The following is an 18,279-nucleotide window of genomic DNA, read 5'->3' on the forward strand; positions in this document are numbered from 1 at the left end:
ATATTGAGTAGATTGACTGGAGTCAGTAAAACTTGAATTCCAATCCCATTTCTGATACTAGATGAGTAATCATAATCTAGTCACTGTGCTCCTCTGAGCCTTAGGAAACTTTCTACCATATAGTTATAGTTGGGAGATCCTTGAGGAAAGAATTTATGAATTTCATTTGCAAATTTTTACCAATTAAGATTGTGGGTTTATGGAATTTAATCATGTAACATAAGTATCCCCAAGTTTACTAGAAAAAGTCTGTAAACCCAAATTTTAAAAGGAGACCAGAAATAGATCAAGACCAATTTTACATAATGACAACTCACAAGGAAATATATATTTGCCACTATGTAAGTAGTGTCCCCACAAAATGATCCTGTGCAAGACAAAAGGCCAGGGCTATAGGTCCAATGGACACCAGGTTCATGGTAAAACTCAAGTAGAAAGACTTTGTTATTGCAGATAGACTAAAAACCTGCTTAACAGACTATTAGAATGGATTTTTTGGCATATTGCAGAAATGGGGAGGACAGAATTTGGAGTTGTCTATATAAGACTGAGTCCTGATGCCACAGGGTGTTTGGAAAACTAATGCAGAGATTTAGGGTTTGCTTCCAGGACATTTGAATATGTAGTTTAGTCACAGACCAAGGTACAGATGGAATATTGGATAGCATTACAGCTAATGTGTCTGCCTCATCCAGACCTTTAGCTCAGCTCCATCTTCAAATGTTTTGCCCACTATCCAAAGATATCTAGATTTCAAAGGTGACAAATGTTATAATTTCTAATTCACCAGATGGTCAGAAAGAGAACTGCCAACCATGGAATTCCTAGAACTAGAAATGAGTGGAAAGAATTAAGAATCAAGGTTTAGAGCCCAGTCAGTCCAATTACAAGGTCAGAAAGTTTTAGAGTTTGAGCTGGGGACACAGGAAGGATGAAATAGAATTTATCCCATCACTCAATCTAGAAGCTTTAAATGGTACTCAGAGCCATTCCCTCCTTTCCTCTTTTCTTTGGATTAATATCAGTGGTTGAGGGGAAGTGGCATGAAAGTCAGTGTTAGTGGTTAAGGAAGGAAGATGATCAGGTTAGTGGCCCTATGCTTATGAAAGCAATGTTGTTTATTGTTGTTGTTTGTCCTTTGTTCTGGAAGAGGACCATGACTTCAGGGCGGTGATGCCATGATATGCAACTGAATTGGATTTAAATGAGGGAGGGCTGTGCAAAGTTACCAGCTTCACTTTCTCCTCTGGAACCATCTGGATACAGATTAGGATGACTGGAGACGGGTGGGTGCAGTGGGAGACCTTGATCTTTTTAAGCTAAGGTCTTTAACAGGTCTCAGCTTGACTGAGACAACATCCATTTAGTGATTAAGGCTAGGTAAGAAATGAAGCAGAGAATAGCCTCTTTACCTATTAAAAAAAAAAAAGAATTGGGGGTGGAGCCAAGATGGTGGAGTAGAAAAATGCACATACTCTAGCTCTTCCCCCACACCCTATAAAATACCTGTAAAAAAAATCACTCTCAACAAATTCTAGAGCAGCAGAAGTCACAGAACAACAGAATGAAAGAGATTTCTAGTCAAAGGTAATCTGGAAGGCCAACAGGAAAGGTCTATCACATGGGACGAGGAGCACAATGGAGCCCAGCCCTAGATGCATGGCACTGGCACCACGAGGAACAGGGCAAGAATAGGGCTCAGGGCAAAATCCCCAGCAGCAGCAGAGGATCTCAGATCCCTCAATCCATAAGCATCAAAGAAAGCTTCAAAGGTCAGTGACAGGGCTTTCCCAACTGGGTGAGAGAGGAGCAAGGTCCCCTGACCCAAGGAGGTGGCAGCAGTGGTGGTGGCAGCTGCAGCATCCATTTGTGAAGCACTCCACCTAAAGCCCCAGGGGAAATGAGCAGATGATCTGAATCTCAGCCCTGAGTAGGGTCCTGGGGTGAAGAAGAGCACTAGGACCCTCCTCTTGACAAAGGATTCAGAAGTCAAGTAACTGGCTGGAAGAATACCCAAAAAAGGGGAAAAAATAAGACCATAGAAGGTTACTTTCTTGGTGAACAGGTATTTCCTTCCATCCTTTTGGATGAGGAAGAACAATGCATACTGTCAGAGAAAGTCAAGGCTTCTGCATCCAGTACCTCCAAAATAAATATGCAGTGGTCTCAGAACATGGAAGAGCTTGAAAGGCGAATCAGCAGCTTGCTAAGGAGACCCAAAAAATGCTGAAGAAAATAACACCTTGAAAAATAGGCTAACTCAATTGGCAAAAGTGGGTCAAAAAGCCATTGAGGAGAAGAAGGCTTTAAAAAGCAGAATTAGCCAAATGGAAAAGGAGGTTCAAAAGCTCACTGAAGAAAATAGTTCTTTCAAAATTAGAATGGAACAGATGGAGGCTAATGACTTTATGAGAAACCAAGAAATTACAAAACAAAACCAAAAGAATGAAAAAATGGAAGATAATGTGAAGTATCTCATTGGAAAAACAACTGACCTGGAAAATAGATCCAGGAGGGACAATTTAAAAATTATGGGACTACCTGAAAACCATGATCAAAAACAGAGCCTAGACATCATCTTTCATGAAATTATCAAGGAAAACTGCCCTGATATTCTAAAATCACAGGTCAAAATAAATATTACCTCCTGAAAGAGACCCAAAAAGAGAAACTCCTAGGAATATTGTAGCTAAATTTCAGAGTTCCCAGGTCAAGGAGAAGATATTGCAAGCAGGTAGAAAGAAACAATTTGAGTCTTGTGGAAATGCAATCAGGATAACACAGGATCTGGCAGTTTCTACATTAAGGAATTGAAGGACTTGGAATAGCATATTCCAGAAGTCAAAGGAACTGGGATTAAAACCAAGAATCACTTACCCTATGAGGGATGGCCCTCTAAAAGATGCCCCCATGAGTAAACAGAGTAGATAGCTACCCATGCATTATTATTTGCATGGTGCCACATACATACACACACACACACACACACACACACACACACACATAACTGAGAGACTGAAATTCTACCATTAGAGAATAATTTGTGTCTTGAAGACTTTCTAAACTTCAAAAGTTTTCAAATTTTCTCAATTCTGAATATTGGCAGATAGGATGGATGGGAGAAGGTGTGGTAATAAAGAGGAATATTGGGAGGGAAGAAAGGAGGCAAAGTGATATGAAACACATGAGAGGATGCTCAAGGGTCAGGTGAAAGAACATCAAAGACTCACCTTTCCTACTTCATAAATTTTACAGTCCTTAGAGTAAAAACCAAACTAACAATCAAAAAATATAGCTCATTAGATTGGGGAAAGAGATCATCTAATCCAGGCCCGTTTTTCTTCACATGAGGAAAGTGAAACCTCCCAAGAAGTTAAGTGACTTGGCCAAAGTCATGCAGCTTACTTGAATATGCACTGTGATCTATCTCTTCCTGATACATAATAAATACTTCATAAATGCGTAGTAACTAGCTAACTGACTCTCTGGCTCTCAACTAACACAAATACTGCATAATCCTCTTCTTCCCAAGCTAGAACTTGATTGGTGCCCCTCACTGGTACTTTCCTGGTCCAGCTAGGAAACTGAAGTCTTTCTTCCATTTTGCCTCTATCTCCAACCAGAAAGTAACTGCTACCATGCTTATAATCACAGCCAAAAAGAATAACACTAGCTCAGAAAGCTAAAAATAGAATAACTGTGCCTAGAATAAGGCTTAAGCACTCTGGAGTCAGCAGCTCAAAGATTTCCAGTCTGCCTCAGGTTAGCAGATTCCATCAAGAGTGAGCTAAACTTCCAAATTTACTTTAGTATCAAAGGGTTCTCAGAAGCCTTTAGCATCTTCTGAATTAGTGAGGTTCTATCAAGCTATAGAAATGTGGAGTTAGAGTAGACCTTAGAGGTCCCCCTAACATAACCTTCTCGTTTGGCAGATGAGGAAAGAATGTCAGACAGTGAAAGTGACTTCTCCAAGGTCCCACAACCACTAAGAACCCCAGTCCTCTGATCTCCCAGGCCATGCTTTTTACAACATACTTCCTTTCTAAGCCAGAGTCATAAGCCTGGGTCTGAAAGCATAATTGATCTATGCTCCTATTGAAGGAACTCAGGGTTAATGATCTTTCCCTCCAAACACTCCCCTTTTCCTGACTTCTCTGTTATTAGCACCATCATCTTCCGACTCATCAAGGGTCACAGCACTGGTGTCATCCTTGACTCTTTGCTCTCCCTTATCCTACACTGTTGTCAGGTTCAGTCACTCCTGTCTTCGCATCTCTCTTATATTCCCCTTTCCTTCCACTCATGTAGTCATACCCTGGCACTCTATGCTTGAACTACTGTCGTAGGGAAGCCTAGTTAGGTGGCCCAGTGGATAGAGCACCGGGCCTGGTGTCAGGAAGATTCCAAATCTAGCCTCAGACACTTACTAAGTGGGTGACCCTGGGCAAGTCACTTAACCCTGTTTGCCTCAGTTTCCTCACAGGTAAAATGAGTTAAGAGAAGGAAATGGCAAACCACTCCAGTATCTCTGCCAAGAAAACCCTATGTGGCATCATAAAGAGTCAAATATGACTGAAAAAAATGACTGAATAACATAAATACAAAAATTCTATTTGGCATTTAAAGTCCTTCCCAACCTGACCCCTCCCTTCCTTTCCAGTATTCTTACATTGTACTCCCTTCCACAATCCACTGGCCTCCTTCCTGTTTGCAGCACACAATCCTACACATCCTGACCTTGTGCTTTTGCACTGGCTCTCCAACCCCACCTAGAACACTCTATCCTCTCACAACAGCCTTCTTGGCTTCCCTGGGATTCCTCCAAGACCCAGCTCAAAATCTACTTTCTTCATCCCTGTCTCTCCTCCCCTTCCCCTAAGACTCACCTCATTCAGCACCTCCCCTATGACCCAGCTCCCAGTTATACCGTCTGTCTTGAACATACATAGTGGTGTAAATGCCACCTCCCCCTTTAGAATATGAACTCCTTGAGGAGAAGATCTCTATTTTTGCTTTTCTTTATACCTCCAGCACTTACCACAACGCCTGGCACATAATAAACCTTCAAATGCTTGCTGATTGGCCAACCAAATCATGGAATATCCCTGAAGTATTTATAGCCTAACATTCAGCATCCTGTCAGACCTTTTTATTCCATACCTGTGTCAGGGAGGAGGTGCAGTATTGAATTTCAAATCAGAAGAACTGGGTTGCCATCCCAACCCCCCCTCTAGGTGTCAAAAATAAGAGGCTTGGATTAGAACTGTGGACTTCTTACTTTCCTCGTCTATCAAATAAAGGGATGGGGTTAGGAGGTTTGGAAGCCCAATACTTCTAACTCTATGATTCTAAGGGTGGACTAAGAGACCTGAGCTTAGAGTCTAGCAGTACCCAGTGTCTGCAGCCCGATTTATATGGGACAACAGTGACACCTGGCGACTTGATCTGTGAAGAGTTCTTATTAGATACTATTGAGTATATTCATCTGGGTTTCTGAAGGTGTTCTGTAGAGGTACTGCTTCTGAATGTGCTCTGGCAATTACCAAAAGCAGAGCCTTTCCCTGGGGGCTGTGCACATACCCCGAGTTTAAGGTCGTGTTTATTCTGGTTCTGCTCTGCTTGTAGCAAGACTGAAGTTCTCTAGAACACATACAGAAATTTGATCTTAAAAAATAAAAGATTTGTTGAACCATTTTCTCCAGTGTCTTTAGTACACATGGGTCAAGTGACAAAAGAAAAGCTCAATCAGTTTTCAAAGGTGCTGAGGCAAGCAAGCATTTATTCATTACTTCCTATGGCAGGTATTATGCTAGGGGTGTGGGATACAAAGACCCAAAAAAAAAAAATTTAACAGTCCCTGGCCTCCAGGGGCTTACCTTCTATTGGAGGAGTCATTATGTACCTACATGAGGATGTATAGAATAAATGCAAAATAAATGTCAGATGACTACAAGGTTGAGAGGGAGGGAGAGCGCTAGCATTTGGGAAAGGCTTTGTGTAGAAGGAAGGATTTGATGTGAATACTGAAGGAAGTTAGAGATTCTATAAGGCAAAAATAAGAATGGAGGCAAAGGTAGGGAAAGAGGAGATAGAGTGTCATACGTGAGGAAAAAAGCAAAGATGGACAATTTAGCTAGATTGTAGAACACGGGAAGGGAGTAAAAAGACTGTACAGGAGTATAATGAGATGGGAAGATAAACTGCAGTCATGTTACGAAGGGCTTTAAAAGCCACTCAGAAGGGTTTTCTATTCGGTCCTAGAGCCAATAGAGTTTGCTACATATGGGAGATGGTCAGATCAGGAAATCATTCTAGTTAAGATATAACTTGGCATGATCCTGGATATTTTGCCACTTTGTTATTTTATCCTTTCACTGATGCTTGAAAAAGTTGTCAAAAGTGCTCAAGTTGGAAAAGGGGACCTTGAAAACTACACACAGTCGGTACTTAACAAGTGTTTGTTGAATCAGATTCAAATCTTATCTTTGCCATTTGCCAATCTTGTGACCCGTGGGCAAGTCATTTAACTTCTCTGGGTTTCAGTTTCCCTCATCTGAAAATGAAGTGGTGAGCCTCCAAGACCCCTTCCAACTATGTACTCTGCAATTTATAGTCTTAGATTGGTCTCCAGCACTGAGAAATTAAGGCACTTGTCCAGGGTGATATAACCAGCTCAGAGGAGAGGCAGAACTTGAATCCAGGTCTTCCTAATTTCTAGGTCACTATTCAGTGCTATTTTTTCTACCTCTCCTTTGACCCTTACCTACTAAAATAAAAAATCGTTAGGGGGCCAGGGAAAAAGCAGGATGTTTTTGCTTCCCTTTGTTAAGTTTAACACATGCAATCTTTTTAACTGTGTTATTAATAGAGCTTAGGTTTTATTTTACTTTGTACATTTGAGTGTTTATTAATGGTTACTAAATTTATAATTTTTTTAAAAGAAAATTACATATTATATTCCCTCCACCCCCAGAAAAATAAAGAATAAAGCAGTGATTCAAAGAATCATAGAATATTAGAGCTAGAAGGAACTTGAAAGATCATCTATTATGAGCCTCTCATTTTATATAAAAAGAAATGATCAAAAAGAAAAAGAGACTTGCCCAAGGCCATGTGAGGACGTACATAGCAAAGCTAATATTCTAATCCAGGTCTTTTTTTTCCAAATTTGGTGCTCTTTCCAAAATCAAAGAGCAAAAAGAGATTCAAGAAAATATTGTCACTCCTCTCCTCTCTCCATCCAAAGGATGAATCGTTTCTACAATATCCCAGGGTAACATTTTCTGCTTGAAGATCTCCAATGATAGGGATCTCACTATCTTATGATCAGCTCATTTCATTTTTTTCTGGATAACTCTTCTTGAGAGGTTTTTCTTACAGATAAAATGTATCTTTTACTTTTTGGAAAGTTTTAGTTGTCTAGCAGTTCCCCTCTAAGTAAGAGAAAATTGACTTTTAAAAAGCTAAAAATAACAAAGTTCTTTTTTGGTAAGAGCTACTATGCTGGAATGAGATGCTGGAAGAGATAAGTATAAAAGTAACCTTTTGGTCCCCTTTACAGTCTTAAAAATTATTGGGGACTCCAAAGGGCATTTGTTTATTTGGGTTGTATCTATCAATATTTTCCATACTAGAAATTAAAATGATAAATTTTAAAGTATGTATTAATTCATTTAAAAATAATAATAAACCCATTACATATTCATGTAAATAAAAATTTATGTAAAAATAACTATATTTCTCAAAACAAAAAATAGTGAGAATGACATTGCTTTACATATTTTTGCAAATCTCTAATGTCTAGTTTAATAAAAGACAGCTTGATTCTCACATCAATTTCTATAGTCAATATATTGCTACAATATATTGTTTTAGATGAAGAAAATCCAGCTTCACACAGATAAATAGTTGGAAAAGAAAGGAGTACTTTAACAGGGAAATGGTGTCTTAGTATTGTTATAAAAAAGAGTTTTGCCCTTTCAGATCCCTTGAAAGGGTCTTGGGAACCTTCAGGGATTCTCAGATCCTTTGAGAACCGCTGGATCATTTTCTTCAATGGAAATTTCCAATTTTTGATATTTACCATATGTGTTGGCGTGATCTCAGCTGTCTCCTGCTCTTAGTAGTCCTAAAGACCGACCTTCTTTTGGTTCCCGTCATTCTACTGCCACCTCTATCCTGTCATGATAGATAATAGTGATGCCATCAAAAACAAGTAGGGACGTGTGACATCTGCTGTCACTTTGTATGTCTCAATACTTTAAAGAATTGCATTCATGCCTCAAAAAAAAACTAACGATAGAATGATAACTAGGACATATGCCATCACCTGGTAATAGTGATGCCAAAATAGTATGCCAAATTACTAAGTTTGGGGGGGTTTTTTCCCCTGAAGATTCAGGTGGGAATTTCTGCTTAAGACCCCCTAATATTACTACCACTACATTCACATATATAGTTCCATAGCCATGGATTTTCTGCTTAAATGTAACTTTTAATTATAGCATCTTAACTCAAATAACAAATAAGTCCTATGTTTAAAAATATGTTTTACAGTTATTTTAAAGCAATATACAATGGATTGAGAGTGCTTTCCTCTGCTTCTAGAGTGTCTGGAAGCAGAAATAGTATGATGTGTTTAAAAGAACACAGTCTTCAAAGTCAGGAAAGATTTGTATTCCAATACCATCTCTGTCACTTACCTTAAACAAGTCACATTGTCTCTGAGACTTAGTTACCTCATCTGCAAAATTGGTTAATAATATTGGTAGTATCTTTCTCACTGAGTTGTGGTATGGATCAAATGAGAGTATGTATGTAAAACTCTTTGCAAACTTTAAAGTACCATCTCAACGTCAATTATCTTTAAAGGGGTCATGAATCCTGAATTACCCGGTGGGAATAAGGTAATTATAACTGCAACTTGTTGTTTATTCATTTTTCAGCTGGGTCTGATTCTTAAGAGACCCTATTGCTAGACAGGATACTAGAGTGGTTTACCATATCCTTCTCCAGCTCATTTTCCAAATGAGAAACTGAGGTAAACAGGGTTAAGTGACTTGCCCAGGGTCACACAGCTAATAAGTATTTGAAGCAGAATTTGAACTCATGAAAATGAGTCTTCCTGATTCCAAAGCCCAGCATTCTATCTGCTGGGCCACCTTAGCCACCCATAATAACAGTAGCACTTTTCAAATAGGCTGCGGCTGCTCCAGATTTCCTCAATTAACCAGCGGAGTACCTCGCCACAGTCCACTCAGCCATTTCCCCTTGGATCTTTTACCGGTATTATGGCTGCCCACCACTACTCACTGTGCTTTTGGCCTGAAGCCACCACTATGTATAAAGCTGCTTCCCTCCAGTCATTCCCAGAACATTCTTTTAATTGAGCTGGCTATAGCAAGCAGGACTAGAAGAATAAAGTTCCTAAGGGTGTAGGATATGGAGCAGGTCCGAGGTCAAATAGGGAATGGGGGTAAATAAGGGGATCAGCAAGAGTCTGATTCACTGTTGGAACCCTCTTACTTAGGGGGAATGGACCCTGTTATGTGCTGGTGGTTAGGAGTATTTAGGACCATATTTAGAGCTGTGGGGAACTTTAAGGGCTATCTAGTCAAACAACCTCATTTTAAAGAAAGGGGAAATGACTTGCCCAAGGATATGCAGGAAATAATTGGCAGGGTAAGATTTGAACTCAGACCCTCTTATTCCAAATGAAGCATTTCTGATACTGTACTAGGCCACTTCTCTAAAAGGGACTGAGGTAAATAACCGTCCCAAAGGATGCTAACACTAATGAATCCCATGTTTATAGTAAATTAATGTTTATAAAGAGGGATTAGTCAAGTCGTGATCTGAGAGAGTAAGCAAAATGCAAAAAGAGTCAAGTCAGAGTTCACAAGGTTGTCATTGTTGTCCAGTCATTTCTGTCGTGGATGACTTTTCATGACCCCATTTTGGGAGGTTTTCTTGGCAGAGATACTGGAGTGGTTTACCCTTTCCTTCTCCCACTCATTTTGCAGATGAGGAAACTAAGGCAAACAGGGTTAAATGATTCACCCAGGGTCACACATCTAACAAGTGTCTGAAACTGGATCTAAACTCAGGAAGATGAATGTTTCTGATTCCAATCCAGTATTCTATCCACCTAGTTCACAGAGTAAACAGACTCAAAGAGCTAGGAGGAACTGGAGGGAGAAAGGGCCATGGGAAGGGGGAGAAGCAGTCCAAACTTGGGGGAGTCAGCATGGACTATGGTGGGGCAACACATTATGAAGAGGGATAGAGGACCTTGGTAAGGTGTTCTCCATAACTTCTTCATCTGAGATAGTTTCTTTATGATAGTGACAGGTAAGTCATGTCTTCTTTTTATTCCACTGGATCAGCATTAGTGTGAATGTGAATAATCCAGCAGCACTGAGAATAATGGAAGGAATCTGAAACCTACTTCTTGCCTAAGATAAGAATTCTTTGTACTGTATCTCTTGACAAGGCCCCTAAGATTGTGGGACTCAACGTAATGAGAAAGACCTCATCACCTAAAAGGAATTCCTCTTCCATTTTGTCCCTTCTTATGATCTCCTGCATACCAATGGCAAATAGCTTTGATGAGTATGTCTCCCTGTTTTATGCTTCACTTATGAAATTTAAATTCAAAACAATCTTGATAATCACAACAACAGCACATTAGGAAAACATGTTTATTTCACAAATACATATTAAGCACTATTATCAGAAGAGTTGCCCCCAGAAAACAGTCAGTTACTCACGACTGGAGGTCCTCAAGAAGAGGCTTAGAGGACCACTTGTCAAGGATGTCAAAGGGAGGTATCCGTGTTTGGATTCATGTTGGACTAGATGATGTTTGTGGTATCTTCTAACTCTGACAGTCTGATTCTGTGTTAAGTCATATTGCTTAACTTTATATATTATACATACTCCTAAAAAGTATGTTTAAAGTAATCAGCTATGTATAGATTAATCTCTTCTCTTAACTTCCACTATTTTTCAGAGATGGATTCCCTTTGAATTTTTTTATACTACTATATATAATAAAAATCATGAAGGGGTCTTAAATATCAACCCTAATACTTTATCTTAGAAGAAAATTAACTTGTCACTAAACAACAGGGGAGCGTTTATTTTGGCCATGAGGCCATGAAGATTGACAATCAATTCATATGGTATTAAGCATGCATATAAAAATCACATAGATATATTACATACATATTTATGTTTAACAGCAGCTATCTTCTGGTGGGGTTGGGGGAGGGAAGAAAAGGAAAGGAAAAATAAGAAATTTACATAACTTAATTATATATTTAAAAGAAACGGCAAGTTGTACATAATATATTTGCATTTTCATGAGCAATCTTTTTTATTATACTGTGTTATGGAAATGCTTGTTTTATTCCATAAACTAAAAATAAATTTTTTTTTAAAGCACATAGATAACCTCTTTAGGCTCAGCTTCCTCAACTACAAAATAAGGAGGCTGAACTAGATCAGCAATTCTCAAGGTTTTTGGTCCCAGGACCCCTTTAGACTCTTAAAAATTATTGAGGACCCCCTCAAAGAGCTTTTGTTGATGCAGATTATATCAGTTGATTTTTACCATGTTAGAAATTAAAATATCTTATATTTTTATGAAAATAGTTTTGACATCTCAAAACATCTGAAAAAGTTTCAGGGGCCCCTCTGGAGTCCCTGCACCACATGTTGAGAGCCAGTAGACTAGATCAGTAATGATCCCTTCATTTTTAACCTAGAATGCTCTTCAAAAATACACAAACCACACTATTCATTTCTATTTCCTTGAATATTCTTTCTCAAGCCATATGATGGCAGCAAAGGTCAAAAAATATGCCCCATGGTGCTTGAGAGGGCTTCAGAGTATTCAGCTGTAAAAGACTAGAGACGAGATGAACTTCCTAGTAATAGTTTGCATATTTTACTTAACCTTTGTTCACCACATTGCAAAGAATTATAATAAGAAATCATATTCGCATTTTGTCTTTCATGGCTTCTCCAGGATGTATACCTCTACTGTTTTGTAAAGGATAGAAGATATTTTGTAAAACAGAACATTTGCTATTATTTATAAGATGGAACATAATTCAGAATAGATCAATAGAGGAGAAAAATAGATCGAAGACTGTCTAAGAGAACAGAAAACAAATGATGAGATAAAAATCACATTTCCCACAATCATAAAATTTTAGAATTGGAAAGAACGTCACAAGTCAATCCATACATGAACAAGAATTCACTCTACATCAAGCCTCGCAAGTGGCCCCCCAGTCTTGGCTTAAAGACCAAAATAGCCCATTCCACTTTTAGATAGCTATAATTCTTAGGAAGCTGGGTGTTTTTTGCTGTATGCCAGCCTCCAGCAGGCCTGAATTTATTTGCCTCTTTGCCACTTAAACCCATTATGCCTAGCTCTGCCCTCTGGGGTGGCGGTCAAACAGAATATGTCTAATCCCTTTACCAGTCCTTCAAATATGTGAGGATAGTTCTTATCTCTCCTCCCATCCCTGCCCCCTATCTTCTCCTCCCACCAATCTTTTCCTCTCCAAGCTAGATATTCCCAGTTCTTTCCAACAATCCTGATATGGAATGAACTCAAATGCCCTTCACTGATGCTTCTTTGCTCTTTCAGAAGCTCTAGAGGTTTTCAATATCCTACCCAAAAGGTGATGGCCGGAACTGACCAGACAGAGAACAAGACTAAGACCTCCTTCTTCTTGGCACCCAGACCTCTCTTCATGTAGCCTAAGACTGCGTTGGCTTTCTGAGAAACCATGTCGTACTACTAATTCATATTTCCCTTGCAGGTCACTAAAACCTCTAAATCTTGTTCAGACGAACTGCTCTGTAACCATCTACATAGTGTTTTAAGGTGACACAAGAAGTCTTTTAGATAGGTAATATAAATGAGGGGGTCACTCCAATTAGAGATTGTTTCCTGGAAACTAAGAGAATTACATTAGGTTATATTGTTGGGTCGTGTTTTGTTTTGTTTTGTTTTGTTTTTCTGACAAGAGGAAGCACACAAACTTAACTGGGCAGATTAACTCTTTCCTGTAACTAACGTTGCTGCTAAGGCTAACACCAAACAGATGCAAATGAGTTAAGTAGCTCAGGATCCCAAAGAAAATCAATCCAGATACTCATGAATAAGTTGTGAAACTTCCTAAGTAAGAAATATAACTGTCCAGGGTATCCCAGTCACCTTAGGTTAGTGTTGGGATTGACACCAAAAAAAAAAAAAAATGGTTTACTCTAGAGCAAGATTTTGGGTCAGTACTATAGAGTTAACTTAGTTGTGTAGTTATGGTTAGGGTTAAGGTAAAATTCAAGGTTAGAATCAAACTCAGGCTAAAGGTTTGTATGAAGATTAGAGTGAGTGGTAGCTTTAGGATAAGGGTTACATTACAGTTGGGAGCACAATACAGGTCCAACTGACAGGTTTAAATTTAGGGCTAAATAAGAAGGTTAAAATGACAGGGTGAATCAAGCTAAAAGTCAAAGTTAGAACTAGAGTTATGATTGAGTTAAGGACCAAATATTTTGTTAATGTGGCTCACCAAAATTTGAATGAGAACTGAGGCAAACAGGATTAAGTAATCTGCCCAGGATCTCACAGATAGTAAGTATCTGAAGCTGAATTTCCAAGCCCAGTGCCCTATCCGCTGCACCACCTAGCTGCCTAAATTTCTGGATACGGTAATTGTAAAGCATATCCTATGTCCAAATTGCATGAAAGGGCACATTTTTAACTAATGCTTACATATATAAATTTTATCTTGACATAAACTCTGTCAAGAAAGAGTTGAATACAATTTCACATTATACCATATTTTAAGAAATACGTCCATGATGTTGAAATTTTCTCTCAATGTGACATTGCCATCAACAGATTTCTAAAATAATAAACATTCCCAAAAATAAGTTTCAAAACATGTTATTGTATACCTGTAATCAAAGAATCATCTTTAATTACATCTGTTGCTTCATGCACTTGAAATGCAAAATTGGAAGGTTTGTTTCTTAGTTAACGGGTCACAAAGGTTTTTAGGCATATGGGTAATTTTCCTTCCAACTGTATTATCTGCCAGTAAAACCAAAGTGATTTTTCATATAATTTGTCAAGTATCATTTCAACTATATTAATAACTATAGGTAGTAGTTTTTCTTATTAAATGTGGCTTTTTACATTTAACAGTTCTGCAAGGAAACTTATATAAGTAATCCCTTTGCTCTCTAGACATGGTTTTTTAAAAAGTTAATTTTTGTTTATTATTGTTGTTGAGCTCTTTCAATTGTATCCCACTCTTTGTGACCCCGTTTGAGATTTTCTAGGCAAAGATACTGGAATGGTTTGCCATTTGTTTCTCCAGCTCATTCTACAGATGAAGAAACTGAGGCAAAAAGAGTTACGTGACTTACCCAGGGTCGTACAGTGAGTGTCTGAGGCTAGATTTGAACTCAGGTCTTCCTGACTCCAGACCTGGCACTCTGTCCCCTAAACCACGTAGCTGCCTTTTTGCTTCTTAAAAAGCACCTAATTTTCTCTGGAAAAAGTCTTATCTTGCCAACATAATCTGCATAAACACATTCAAGAAAGTGAAAAACTGAATAAATTAAAATGACTTCTGTACTAGAAGCATTTATACCACAGAAACACAGTGGTCTTCCCAGTCTACCAATAGCAGCACTTGAGAAGCCTGACGATAAATACAATGAGTTCTAGTTTCTGTATCTAGGATGACTTCCTGTAGCTTCACTATTTCAACAGACTTTATTGTCTTTGCTTATATGCCACTTTAAGCTGTTCCAATGGACTTTCTCTTTCATATAATTATGAATTTATCCATCACAAAGCAATATTTAAAGCAATATTAATTTTTAAAATAAGAGACATTAAATGTTACAATTTTAAGTAAATATAATAGTTCTGAAGTTGCTCTAATTTTTTAAGTGTTACAAATAAATAAGTGCCACTGAGAAATGGGATATTATAGTACTTTTAACCTTCATACAAAGTGTTTAACTTTGATTTTACACATTTCACATTCAAATTGCAGGTATCAGTGCAACGACAGAGCTCCTCTATGTTATGAGTCTAGATCAGGGGTGGGGAGCCTGAAGCCTAGAGGGTCACGAGGCCACAAGTTCCCCAGGCTTTGTCGAAGCCACCTTACCAATCAGACCAGTCATCTCCTCACTTCCTACTCAGTGGCATTCCCTTTGAACTTCTCCATCACCCACCCCATACCCCGACCTCACTAAGTTACTTTCCTCCCACCTCCTTTCAGCTTTTTTTTTGCACATTGTCTTCTCTCATTAGATTATAAACTCCTTCAGGGAAGGGGCTGCTTTTTCTTTTTCATATTTGTATTGCTAGCAGTTAGCACAAAGTACCTGACACATAGTAGATACTTAATAAATGTTATTGACTGACTGACCAGTGTTCACAGTGGCAGATGGCTTAAGTGCTAAGACTGAACACACAGACTCAAATTTTACCTCATGTATACATAATATATAGAACACTGTGATATATTCACTTTCAGGTGGAGCAAATTTGCCAGATTAGTCTTGATTTTGTTCATTGTGATTTAAACTTTACTTTCTTTTTTAAAAAATTCATCATATCCATTCAACTGGCTCATAGGACAGAAAAGGAAAATGACAAATGTTGGAAGGGATGTGGGAAAAATGAAATATTAATGCACCGTTGGTGGAGTTGTGACCTGATTCAACCATTCTGTGGAGCATTTTGGAACTATGCCGAAAGGGCTATAAAACCATGCATATTCTTTGACCTATCGATATCATGACTAAGTCTGTGTCCAAAAAGAGATTTAAAAAAGGAAAAGAACCTATATATACAAAAATATTTCTAGCAGCTCTTTTCTGGGGGTGAAAAATTAGAAATTGAAGGGATATCTATCAATTGGGAAATGGCTGAACAAATTGTGGTATGCAATTGTGATAGAATATTATTGTGCTACAAGAAATGATGAACATGATGTTCCCAGAAAAACCTGGAAAGACTTACATGAACTGATGCAAAGTGACACATAGAGTGTACAAAGTAAAAGCAACATTGTAATAGGACCAGCTGTGAATGATTTCTCTGTTTTCAGCAATACAATAATCTAAGACAACTATGAAGGACTTATGACAAAGGTTATCCATCCCCAGAGAAAGAATTGATGGTGTCTGAATAAAAACTGAAGCAGACTTTTTTTACTTTATTTTTCTAAGATTTTTTTGGTCTATTTTCTTTCACAACATGACTAATATGAAAATATGTTTTGCATGACTACACATCTATATCGAGTTGCTTGCTTCTCCATGAGAGGGTGGGAAGGGAGGGAGACAATTTGGAACTCAAAGTTTTTTTAAAAATATTAAAATTTGTTTTTACATATAATGGGGGAAAGAAATACTATAATAAGAAGAAAAAGAAAAAAAAGTCAGTGTTTTTTTATGTGAGCTGTACTTGAAAATATCCCATACCTTTGGCTGCTGCTTTTCCCCTATGAAACATTTCAGATTGTAAAACTCTTGAGGTAGAGAGTATGGATTATTGACAGTCATCAGTTTTCAAAAAAAAAAAAACCTCACCCCAAACTATCAGCATTACCTTAATGATGTAATATATACTGAAAGGTAACATGACCTAGGGGATAGAGGGATTTCCTTGGAGTGAAGGAAACGTAGCTTCAGATCCTACTTCTGATATATACTATCCCTGCATGACCATAATACACTTGGCACTTAAGCTCAGGTAATTTTCTAAGACCAAGTTAGATGCTTTGTTCATTTATATCCACAGGGACAGTTTCCAAATTGGGGGTCCCCATATAAATGAAATCACAGACCCAGACCAAAAAATTAAATCTGTAATCATGACCCTAAATAAATTCTGACCTACAATATAATCCAAATACAATCTGTGACCCTAAATAAAAACTTGACCATAACTATAAAATATAAGCCTACCACTAATCCAAGCCAAATATCTGACTACAACTTAGCTCTACTGTAAATCATCCTAGACCCTAACCCAAACCCCAAACTTAACATTAATTCTACAGTTAATCATAACACTCTAACTCAAATAATAGTTCAGATTTTATACAACTCTACTGACAGTTATAGCAGTAATATCAACCATAAACCTAAATCTTTCCCTATTCTCTGTACTAACTGTACCACACATTTAAGCGCAGCTGTAACACACTGACAGGATCTCTGATCACAGGTGTGTTGTAGCCAGTTCAGTATTCAGAACTGAAACCTCAGAAATTGACAAGCACACATCAGAGCTTGATTTGTTATTTTGCTGATTATCTAGAAAGTGACAGAGAAAATGTAAACAAAAAAGTGGGTCTTGAAATAAACATTTTTTTTGGAGAGCTATAGTTGTTAAATATCAGCACACCATTGCCTTTGATGACTCTCAAGTGGCATGTCTACCTGGGAAACTGGAAAATATGTACCCCAACTATACCCTATCTTCTCTTAATGTTATCTGAACTGCTGGAGTAATATTGTTCATGACTAAAATGAGAGATTCATCCAGGGCAGACCCAGGTCTACAAACATTTCCAAATTCTCAATGTCCCACTAGAGCAAATTGATGGTTTTCCCCTATAACTTGGCCTAGTTACCCATAAAACCCTATCTTTGACTATGCTGGTCCTACAAACCACAAATTCCATTCAATATGACTTTATGTGGTTTCCTGCACTTGTGATTCTTTGGATTTCTCGGCAAAAAAAAAAAATCCATGACATGAAAATTTTCTGTAGTTGTCATAGAACTTTCCGTATCCAAATTGTTGCATTCCTAGTTTCTCATTAGTGTCCCAAGGCAATCAGAGCAATCAGTTCGCTAGATCTGTCCTGCCTATTACTGGCAACACCTAGCTTTTATTTAACTTCGCTAGCAACAATAGCTATCACCAAGCTTGGCAAGTTTGTCCCAGGATCCTGCCACTGCTTTCCAGACATTTTGAACAACAGAGAATATTAAGTCTTTGCCAAACTAACTATATGACCACCTAATCTATATCTAACCAAGAACCAAAGTCCTGTAATGTTTCCCAACATAGTCTAAATTCCTTGAAAGAAAAGACTACTTTTTATTTTGTCTTTTAAAAAACAAGCATTTCATCAAAACTACTTCACTTTCAGCACCTGAGTTGGAGGGTATCTCTGGGAAAATTTGGAATGGGGTTTTATCCACTCAGTGAAAGCAGGA

General features: G+C 38.1%; 1 protein-coding gene across 1 annotated transcript in view; it reads right to left on the reverse strand.

The window, feature by feature from the left end:
• Positions 1-18,279, reverse strand: part of FAM81A (family with sequence similarity 81 member A) — a 133,756-nt gene that overhangs the window by 28,353 nt on the left and 87,124 nt on the right. Inside the window, exon 10 of the transcript XR_011968282.1 lies at positions 8,084-8,178. The gene's annotated coding sequence lies outside the window, so the exon portion shown is untranslated. The remainder of the gene's footprint in view (positions 1-8,083; positions 8,179-18,279) is intronic.

The sequence above is a fragment of the Notamacropus eugenii genome, chromosome 1 (genome assembly GCF_028372415.1).
Source record: "Notamacropus eugenii isolate mMacEug1 chromosome 1, mMacEug1.pri_v2, whole genome shotgun sequence".
Taxonomy (NCBI): domain Eukaryota; kingdom Metazoa; phylum Chordata; class Mammalia; order Diprotodontia; family Macropodidae; genus Notamacropus; species Notamacropus eugenii.